Below are 12569 nucleotides of genomic sequence, written 5' to 3'. Positions count from 1 at the left end.
TGTAAAGGGAAAGGTATATCTGTAAAATTTTTCATTTTCTAAGTTTGTTCCGCAAAATGTCTAAAATAGTGTATTCCATAATCTGGAAAAAGGATATAGCTGTAGTTGCAATACTTATTTAGTTTTCTTAAGATATGTACATATAAAAATACATAAAACAAATGAGTTATTTAATTTCACAAGTTTGTTTTTGCTCTCCTGTAAAATTTGGTCTGAGACAGATATACCCCTTTGCCTTTACACTACCAAAATATAAGATTGTGAGCAGTTTGATGTATTTTTATACATCTATTTTTTTTTTTAAACCAACAAAATTATACAGACCAGAAAATAAAGTTAGATTTTTATTGGCCTACTCGAAAATATGGATATCCAAGTTACCTAGTTGTAGTACCCTGCAATATAACATATCCACCTACTTCATTTTAATTCTTCTTCTTCTCATGCCACTCCTATCGGAGGTTGGCGACCATCTCCTTGAACTCCACACGATCCTGGGCCAGCCTGACGAGGGTCGCTGCCTCCGGTATTCCAAACCACTGTGGAAGATTTTTGAGCCATGGTGTTCTTTTACGCCTTAAGCCCCGTCTGCCCGTTACTTTTCCCTCTACTAAGACCTGTAAAAAGGCATATTTTTCTCCACGGAATATGTGGCCAAAGTATGTGGCTTTTCGTCTTTTGTCATTGTAATTAAAAGTCTAAAACTCAACGCTCTATAAACATCAAAGACAAGGATTACTAACCAAGAGATAAATAGCTCAATCACAATCACCAATTCTAAATCTCTTCCGCATCTTTAAATATCAATCAAAGGTAGTAAAATAAAAGTAATACGATTCAAATGTAAATATTGAAAGAATAATAAATTATCAGACAATAAAGATATTTGATCTCTCGGGGGTGTGTGCCTGTAAACGATTTAATTAGTTTATTTTTACTACAATTATTGCTGTGAAAGTAGTATTTAAATGCGTGATTATAATTCTATTAATCATTTTAATATTTTTTCGCAAGAAGAACTGAAAACACGGCAATTTCAAATCGTAATCAAGTCTGAAATGTGATTTTACCTTGTAATATATTTACAATTCATGTATTTTTAACACTGCCATGTTTCTTTGATACAAGTATGCCAACGATGCTGCATTTTATCATTCATCAAACAAAGAAACTCCTCGTACTGTCTCTTCCATTTGAATAATTAACCTTCCCCTCGCGGTGATATGAATATATGTACTACAACTCTACTTTAATAATGAGAATATCAATATAAAATATAATAGATACTGGCTCAGAATTTTTGTATTCCTCCGTAATATAATTATGTATTACATAAAAGTATTATAATATGTATAAAGTTATTCACTTGCAGCGACGGAAATAAATAATTTGTGAAAAAATCGTGGATAAAATCACCAATACACAAATGTTTCTCAGTGTGTGCGTGCGTGCTTTGTGTATACGCGCATGTCGTAGCAAGTGTCAGTAGTGTGCAGATTGTCTGCAGATTGTCTGACGCAGCGGGCGTGTCGCTACGCCAGCTGTTGTGGCTACTTGCCATGTATTTTTTGTCTCGTTTTCAGATGTTTACCAGAACTAACATTACAAAATTGTTACGTTATTCATATGGTGTAAAAAATACATATCACCGTTGCAAGTTAAAGGTTATTATTATTACCGCGCTTTTCTTAACATTGCAGTATGGTAATTGGCAATTAATAAAATATTCTAAATGAGTCATTCCAGCTTTGCTTAGACACCTTTTATCTAATACCAAAGAATATCAAGACAGAAGAAAGTATAATTTTAAGGGTCGTTGATATACAATACAAGAGATGTTGCTATGGCTTAAAACAAATAATTTATCAAAGTATACATGATTTGGCTAGTGAGACTTGAGAAAATTTAATTGCTGAAGAGTAATTTAATATTATATGTGAGCGTGTAATGAAGTTGTATTATAATGAAAAGCATTCACAATCGGGATTTTTCATTATCCTTAATTAGTCGGGATAATAAAGTTTGCATATACAATCTTGTTTTACCTGGTATTTGCTTCTGTTGATCTTACCATGGACTATTTTTCATATTATTTGAGATTAGGTATTTGATTTTTGAGCGAATCATAATTGACATACATTACGGTGTGAAATTTTGACACACAAACAAGTCTGAATCATGCTCTAATACATTTGAACATGTTCTCTTTATGTGTTTCTGTATTGCAATTCCATGTTTTGTCGGATAAAAGCAGTGCCTTCTATATAAATATGAGCAGTGATGTCAGTTTGGCAACATTTTATCAATAAGCAACCTTGTTAGTATTTTATTTAAAGGGACTTGTATACATTAGCAGTAGCTTGTCCAAATTACTAAAGGTTTTATGAGTACCCGTGTATGCAACCCTGAATGCTCTAGCCTTTGGTGCTATTCTCATCTTACAGTAGCAGTCTCTCGATTTTCTTTCTTACATAACAATGGTAGTGGTAATATCCTTCTACCTGACCTCCCACACTTCATATAGATGATGCTTCACGGTATACAGATACCGTGAAGCAATATTATCATTTTTGTTACTTATAATTAACATTTTCTCATTATGTATGCGGATTGTCTTATGGATTGTCATCTGAATAGGAAATTATATAAATAAGTTTTACACAAAGATATCTAATTAAATTATAACACACATAATTTTGAAAAAGATTAACCAGATCCATGCGGCTCGCATAACCGTATGTGTTTTAACAAAACATGCCCCATACGCGGCTGACATAAGCGTTTGTGTTTTTACATTGCTCCCAGTTTCGAACCTCAGTTCAACTTAGAGGGATTTTTTCATGGTGTGGAACTTTGGATAAAATAATACGTCAATCCTTGGCCTTATGACATCTGTTGAAATATCTGACTAATAATTTGTAACATCACAAGGATAAATAAAAGAACAGATCCCTGATTTTTCTTGCTGTCAGTAATTAGTCCGCGCCATAATCATGCCCTATATCTGTCTCACTCTCGACGCTACGCATCGCCAGTGGGTAAGAGTGACACACGATGCGTGCTTTGATTTATTTATGTTACGATCTAATTTGTTTATATTACGATATATTTCTAGAATAATGTGACACACGTGTATCATAGAGTACCAAAAAGGCACAATGAATCCCATTGAACGTTTTTGTTTAGGAAAATAAATTGTTTCTTAACTAAATACATGATAAAAGTAATCATTTAAAAAACGGCAAAATACCGCCGCGCACGGGCATCTCTTAGGAACAAAGTTAACGCGGTTAAAAGGTTAAAGGATATTACTGCTATATCGTAAGAATAGGGAGTAGGTAGCAACAGGATAATGACGACAATAGGTAAGACGCTCAGGGTTGCGTATCCACACTCGGACGAGCTTATTGCTAATGTGTAGGAGTCTCGACAGAAACTAAAAATAAGTTCACATATACTTGACGCAGGGTTGCTCAATCTCATAAAACAACATTGTATTTATTATCAGGGGCTTCGAAAAAAATAAAAATGATTTTTATCTTACACAAAATTAGACTTTACTAAAAACAATGTTTATATGTGCCTAGACTGTAAGGATGGATGTAAATATTCAAGTTGTATATAAGCCTATATGTAAAACCAAGTTGTAACCATGTAAAACCGTAATGCAGAAGTGTATTCCAAAAATAAAACTTTAGTTCGTATAGTAAAACATTAGAATTAAATGCAACGGTGCTTCTGAATGTAAATATTGTATATTCCCAAGTGATATCATGATGTTAACATGTATCATGATGTATATCATTTTTGTAAAATTCACCCGAAATGTAAATATGTATGTATATTCATTCGCAATTATCAAATACACCCAAATATTGTATGAAGACTCCTCGGGAAAAACAGCTAATGTCAACAAGAGAGTGAGGAAATTGTATTTTCAACGTCTACGGCTTCTTCTTATTTACGCAGTCTTTCAACTGCTACTTTCTTCTCCTGACCTTCATCCCCACTTAATGGTGAATAGGGCACTGAACGGAATCAATGTAGTATTAATACAATCATAATTCTTATGAGGGGTTAAGTCTTGCAATTTAAGTATCAGTCCGGGTAAAATTTAATTTAAAAAAAAAAAAGTGAAGAGAAAAAAATTCTCAATCAATTTATTTTAACCAGTTCCCAGCTAACCGAGTGTGACTCGGACAAGGAGTTTGCATTGTAATGTTGACCCTGAGTGCTGCTCGGAATTGATTTGCCTGAGTCAAATATATTTATGTGTTTGTTTTTATTGACTAACCCGAGCAGTGTTCGGGTAGTCTTGTTTCCACTTGTTGAGGACGATTTCTCGCACAGGCCGATTTTGCAATTTTACAATTTTCTTGCCGAAATTCAACTGTAAATGGATTATATCTGATATTCTTATTTTGAAACAACCAGACCTTTATACAACTAGCAAAACAATTTTTTTTGCACACCTGTAATTTGACTACGGTTTGACATGTAAATCAATTAGTGTTAACAAAAATCCGCTATATGGCAAGCTTAAAAAATAATGTATCCGGTTTGGACAGTATGTCTTGTTGCCAAATAGAATAAACTCAGTTTACAAACAAAAATAATATACTTAATATTCCCGATGAGTCTTCAAAAATATTTTCCGTGACAGTTATTTTTTTTCTCCGATATCTTCTGTGCCTAAAAAAATAACTAAATAGATAATGTAACGAAATCTTGCCTATTTTAATAAATTATGATGTCCAATTTTAAAAATGAATATCTTTAAAACAAATGTTGTTTTACTGGAATATTTCTGCATAAGTTGATAATATGTTTAAGAACTAATGTTAATTAATTTTTATTTTCTTCCATTAAAAACTCAGTTGTACTATTTTTGACTTGTGTCACAGACAAAACGCATTATACACTGCGCTTGTACAAACCATTCATCAACTAATTGAATGGTTTCTACAAGCGAATTAATGAAATTTTTTCGGAGGCGTTGTTTCGATATTAATTTGGATTCGTACAAATGTCAAAAGTTTTTTATTTATTTATAGTAGTACGAATGACGGACCGCATTTAATTATTAAGGCTTACTTTTAATTCCTCCGTGTCTTAGTACAATTTTATTTATTTTCTACCTAGATCTTTGTGTGCCAATGATTGAAAATAAAAATTATTGCGTAGTATAAATAATTGTTTCTAAATTCGACTTAGTTCCTTTTAAAATTAGCACGGTGGGTATGCTTCCAGATGATGCCAAACTTTTAGATGTTGAATTTGGTTCCTCCGTTTGATTTTTTCTCTCCCTACCCACACCAGGTACTACTGTACAGTGTACACTGAACAGGGCACATTGGATTGTATTTTCACTCTCCGGTGTAATTTTCAGTTCTTTGAAATCCTTGAACTTTTGCGTGGTGTTTTACGCTATCTTCAAAAATTGTAAATTTAGTACAAAATTGTTCAGCAGCAAAATGTTTTTTGCAAAAAATCAAGGAAACATCATAACTTCGGAATTCAGCTGTAAAAATTGAATTGCATCTTAATTTGGTTTTTAAGCAATAAAAAATTCTTAATTTTATAGGAAAATTCAGTATTGAAATATCCTCAATCATAATTTGTTATGATATGTAATATATATATATATATATATATATATATATATATATATATATATATATATATATATATATATATATATATATATAATTTTTTTAAATGAAAACATGATTTAATTGATAATAATAAAACGTATAATAGCAATATTTTGAGTATGTATTTCCAAATCTATTAACAAAAATATTAAATATAACACTCGGGGGATTGTTCCTTTAATCTTTGAGGAGAGGTTATATAAGCCTTGTAAATGACAAAATTCTGTATTTCCTTCTGTAAAACCCTATTCATTTCTGTTGAGATATCTATAATAACATCAATATGTTATCAAAATAAGAAAAATATTTTTATTTGAAGTTTAAGAATCGCATTAAAGAAAATCAACGAAAAATATTATATATACATATTCTAAACAAGATTCTAAATTGTTTTAAAAATGTTTGGAAACCGAATTATGAGTATGTTATGAAAGCAATATTACATTAATTTATTTGATTGCATTTTGATATTTATTGGTGGAATTTCATCGTAATAATCTATTAACTTGAATTAAAAATAAAAATACTCGATACATTTCCGCAATCCATCTGACCAATGATGACCACTTGCACATTCCGCTTGTTATCAGTTAAATAATGTGGAAATATACCAAGTATTTTGAAGGACTGAGTGGAAAAACAAATAATGTTGCATTTTCATCAAAGATATTGTGATTATTATAGGCTAGTGCTTGTGAATGTGGAATTGGTGCTGTCACATCTAGTTAAATAGCGGGGATATAAGACACTCCACATTTATTTAAAAACCTTTCAATTCTGCGCAAGAGGATTATTTTAAACAAATAATTCCAACATGTCGGTTTCTACATTTTTTCCACTCACCTAATTTATAATTCATGTCAATATATTATTTAAAAATATATCTCAAATTGTGCTAAGGAAAGCATTAATAAAATTAAGGGTAAATAAATTGTGTTGTGCATATTTATTGAAATCTTATAACAAGAATGATACTAAATTAAAAGGCTCGTTTTTAATAGAAATTCCATAAGCGAAATATATAAATTGTATATAAGTAGTCTATTTGTGTATATTTATTATATAGTAAAAGTAATCCATTTAACTGCGGAGTCTGTGTTTTAACAGAACATAAACATTTTTTCGCTGCAATAAATCTTAGATATAATTATTTGAATACTTGGGCAAGTTGCGATTCATACTAAAGTATTTTTATATAATAAAAATGGGGATGACAATTAGTCAAATTGTACTAAAGTTTTAGTTTCACATTTGAGTGAGGAATCGCTAAACGTAACAAGAACTGAACCGGATGTGATGAGTGTAATTTATGTATATTGTAGGAAATTCAAGCAAATAGGGATCATCTAATATTTTGTATATTAATATTGTTTAAAAATAATCGTTTTGCCTTTATGTTACAACAGAAGTGCACACTGATATTTAAGGTAATATTCAATAAAACATTGTTATTAATGCGCTTTGTTTTATTTCAAACCATTTTCTTGTATGCAAAAATAATGTTTCGGCTGCCTTACATTCCTGTTTTTCTTAACCTGTTAACCGGGTGGGACAGACGTAAACAATATCGGGTACGTGTAGGACATATGAATACGTCCTGTAAATATAAGTTGCGCCCTGGAATGGGCGGGACCTATACTTTCCAACAACAAAGGTAATTAGTCATCCATACATGACGTAAATTCTTTTATATTTGTTTGTAAATTTTGTATTTTCCTTTGTGATTTATTATATAAATAAAAGAAAAAAGATGTATTTCATAGTCTTTTAATTTATTTTAAGCATAAATAAAATATTTGAAATCATGTCCACCGGGCGTGATGTACTGACACGTAGTGAAAGAGTTTGCGCCCGTTGTATGTTGCGTAATTATAAGTAAAGTAGTGTAGTAAACAAAATACCAATATTCATCGATCGCTTCGACCATACTAGAGTAGTTCAGTCCTACTGCTTCTAGTCCTGACAGTCAGACTATTTTTACGACGCAGTCAAAAAATTTCAACGATTTATCGTGGAATTTATTCCACAAATGCAAAACAGGAAGTAGGTGAGTAGTAGAGGAGTAGGTGGAACAGGTGGTCAGATGATTTTTTCTCTCAGTTAGATACCAGATGGTACCATAAAAATATATTTATTTTGTAATTTTCTTTATTATATGAAAATGAGCAACTTTAAATCAAGCTTATTTTGTCATGGAAAATATTTCACTGACAATAAGAAAACAATAATAATAATAATTTTTACAAATGACAATAACAAAAGCACTCAGAATGCTGTCAAATAGAATATAACATACGAATTTAACAATAAAATTTTCAATTTAAAAATATTCAATAAAATTTAGTGAAAATATATTATTTTCATATTATTTCAATATAATAGTTTATAATAATTATATGAAGTATAAATTTATGAACACAATTTAAGGTATTTTTTATCAATATATCAATTTAGAATGGCATTTAAATGAACACAATAAAAGGTAACAATAATTTTGATAAACAATTTGCAAGAATTGTTTATTTATATTAAAGGAAAACAGCATTCATACAATAATTATATTAATTATTATGGGAAATTCTCAATTTATAAATGGGATTTGTATAATTTTTTTAAATCTTGTGATATATAAAATTATTTAAACCTTTTAAAAATGGGAAACAAGTTGCGGTAAAGTGGAGGAACGAAGCTAGAAACTTAGATTCAGCGTCGCGACACTAACCACAAGACTGCATCTCGATTCCGTTTTGTTTTAAAAACATAAATATTCTCAAATCGAAGACTGCCCGTATTAGAGATGACATATACAATGAAACAATTAAAACCTACACTAATTTATTAAAATTAATGTATAAAAAGTACAAATTATGAGATGAAGTTCATTGCGAAATGAGGTATCACAGTTCAGATGATAACAAATAATCATATGACTATATTAAGATTTAATATTTACACAAAGTGCATTTCTAGTTCTAAACTATTTCAGATAAAAAAAGTGACATGTCAAGATAGATTCTAAGTTTTTTTTAAATTTCAATAGAATAGAATCATTAATTTTTAAAGAAAGCAAGTGACAAAGTCAGAGATTATGAACTTTAAATTGAAATATTAATCCGATGATAAATGATACAAATATGTATGTTATAAGGGTGGTAGCTGACCGGAGCCATTTCGTCGTAACGAAACACGTTACGATGCGAGCATTCAGGCAGTCAATACATGCTAGCCGCGAGCGATGTTACGACGTTACGTTACGACGAAATGCCACCACCCTAACTTGTTATACATATATGATTTTTTTTTATATTTGCCTAAAATTAGAAAGGTTTTATATACCACTTATGACATCGGGATGTGAATAAAATATGTAATAACCATTTTATAGTTCTATTATGCTGTGATAATATATTTGATAACGGTACTACAACAATTACTCAATAAATCATGCAACAGGATAAAAATACAAGATTAGACCTGACAACAGTGGTTGAGCACCGCATGACTAGTTATATTTCAATATCTGGCTTATCAACACTGATTTGTACCATTATTAACAAACAGAATCCTGAATGAAGTAATTAAGAGTCATATATTTCAAAATATTTACAATATAAAAACTATAGTGTTTCTGATGAAAACATACGTAAGTATAATTTAAAAAAAAATAAGACTGAAGGGATTCAGTCTACAGATGGATATAAATAGTGGTATTTGAGGTGTTTAATTACAAAGACAGCTGATTCCGATGAATGCAATGTTGTTCAAATTTTATTTTGTGTCCAAAATTAATTTAAAAATCAATTTTACTTGCGAATTCCGTCAAGGTTGACATAAATTACTCTACAATTGACATAACTACTATTAGTTATGTAGCTGGAAAGAAAGTAGGCTTGAAATCATAATTAATATTCAAGTAAAATGCACAATAAATTATTGAACTACAATCAGTTAACAAAGTAACTCGCAAAGCTACTTGCAATTCAAGTACAGCAGAATTCTAACTATCCAAACCAATTGGGACCAGACCTCATTCGGATAATCGAGAGTTTGTGTGATTGGATTTTTTTCCGAAAAAATGGTATATTTTAACTAATATATGCTGAAAATGGGAGAAAAACACTTTTTAAAGAAAAAGAACTGTCAATGAATTAAACAAACAGGCAACGCTTTTACATGTGGAGCGTAGTTACAAGTGTTGTACATTAGTACAGTATGTACGTACTGTACATACTGTACATACATACTGTATATCAAAGTCATTACTTGCTAATAAACACCGCAATCAAAGTAACCGGTTTGACTTTCATCATCTCATTTTCAGGCAGCCAAGTGGCGTAGATATTTATTTTTTGCAATTTTGCAGTACGTTGTCATTTTATTTTATTTTCTGAAATTCTGAAAGCGATTTGAATAACAGGCAATTCGGATTGTTAGGAGTTTGGATAATTGGAGATCTACTGTAAATATATTAAAAATTGTATTAAAAAACATTTAAACAGATTTTTTGAAGGTTCCTAATAAAAAAATAAGCCATCAATATAAGTGTAAACACCTCACCTGTATCCTCAACAATTGATTTAGAATCATTTTAAACATAACAAGTTATGTACTAAAGATTCGCAACTGGATGCGTTCATAGAAAATTTGCTCTGTCACTTCATAAAAAAGATAATATTTATATGAATATAAAAATATAATAATTAACCTTATTATTTAAAATGAATGAAAATACATTTCACCTATAAATAATATGATAAAGCTCTTAAATATTATTGTACCTTATAATAAAATGAAGCGAATCATCTCGGTTTACAGGGATGGCGAATAGTAAATAAATCTCAGGTTAATAAATTTTCCAGATAAAAATGCAATGTAGTAAATAACTACTTATTACATCTATGTACACATTTCAGTATACGATGGAACGCATTATAAAAATGGCCAAAGACATACGTTTTCACAAATCTATGTAAATATTAACAAATATTATTCTTATACAAGACGGTTTAACAAAACATAATGCTGTCAACTACGCATGTTTATTCTTGCGGTGGATACAAACAAAACTGTGGAATCATTCTTAGAAATTTAGATTTTTGCGTATTGAAATTTTAAAAAGCGTGCCTCTTTGGAATTTTTAAAACATCCTGGTCAAAACGATTCTAGTAAATTGAGAGGCTACTGTACTATAAATGGTAGTATCCAAAACTTATATAGTTTTGTATGACAGTATACAGTGATGACTGCCATCTTATGGGGAAGGGGACATACTACCAACTGTCAACCGGTATAGGTTTTTAAAAGTACTGCCATTTTCAATTTATTTTTTACATCAAGGATTATTTTTTTTTTAAATATGGCTTCAATAAAAAGTAGGTCCCTCTATACATAGATCTCAGTCAAAACTATTTACATAGTTGTTTCTGACCAGTTTTTGAACGTTTGTCTTGAATTGCACGTATAATAAATATTTGGTAATACAAAAAAACAAAAACATGCACAACATACAACACAACAAATGACCTAACTAGTACATTAAAATCTTTTTTTATTATTTACTGGACAAAACATTATGGTAGAGACTGACCGAAGCCATTTCCTCGTAACGTAACACGTTACGATGCGAGCATTCGTATTATAGTCAGTACAGCGAGCCGAGCGCTCCATCCATAGTTTCGGATGTTCGTTGATGCTGCGATGTTACTACGTTACATTACGACGAAATGGTCCAGTCAGTCAAGATCATATCTCATTTTTCTGAATTAAATTCTACAGCAAGTTAATGTTAAAATTTAATTTTATTGAGCGAGAGTATAATTTTTTTTCATCCAATTGGAATAACTGGATAATACAGCCAAATAAAATATCGATGGACACATTACATTACACTTAGCAAGATTTTAATTAAAAATAAACACAGAAATTTGTAACACTTGACTGTAAATATATATCTACAAAATAAAATGGTTTTCTTTTCAGACTTTTAATTTAGACCAAATGGTTATTTTTGTTATCTAATACATAGTAAGAGTATTACGTGTGAATACAATATTCCGGTTGCGACGCGTTTCCTTAAAGCATTCGAGGAGTGTATAATGTACAAATATTTGTACGAGATCCAACACAAAGCCAAATCATATGAAAACATCTCGTATGGTGATCTAGGTAGCACTTTCAGTCAGCGGAGCTTTTCTCTCTGGCAGGTTAGTTTAATTATAATTTAAAACATTGGTGTTCTTAACTTTACATAATATGACTGACATTTAATGACAATATTTACATGAATTTTTATTCTATATTAAAAATAAAATATTTATCGTTTTAAAAGCATTTTGATTTTAGCTTCAGTAGATGTAAACCTGTGTACATTTTACTTTTTGACTTCTTTTTATAAAGTGCTATTTTTACAGTGAATTGCAATTAAATTAATCAAGTATTTGTCAATGTATGAAAAATAATTTGTAAAAGATTTTTTACCGAAACATTATTGATTAGAAAGGAATATGATATTCAGGTACAAAGCGTATACCACAAATTCATAGTAACATTATTTTTTGTGGATCGTAGCCCCCGTACATCATTTCATCAGAGTAATGCAAAGAGATTCAATAATCTCCCTGTATCACTTTGAGCAACTAAGAAAAATGTAATTGCTAAATTTTTACAACGGAAGAATGAGTTGAAATTTTTACTTTTTACGATGATAAATACCAAATGCCAAATACAATGTACCAAAATCTCCATAATACAAATAACACCATTGATTGGATAAACAATCCAAAATACTTAGAAAAGTAATTCCATTGCCACAATTTATTTTTATTTTTCAAGCAAACGGAACACCAGACTCCGAATTCCAGTCTCTCAGTCTTCAGGCTGGAAAGCATACAATTTGTACTACCAGTGTAAACTTTC

The sequence above is a fragment of the Brachycentrus maculatus genome, unplaced genomic scaffold (genome assembly GCF_059751285.1).
Source record: "Brachycentrus maculatus isolate JH-2025_06_01 unplaced genomic scaffold, ASM5975128v1 h1tg000190l, whole genome shotgun sequence".
NCBI classification, from domain to species: domain Eukaryota; kingdom Metazoa; phylum Arthropoda; class Insecta; order Trichoptera; family Brachycentridae; genus Brachycentrus; species Brachycentrus maculatus.
Note: the sequence above shows the minus strand (reverse complement) of the source record.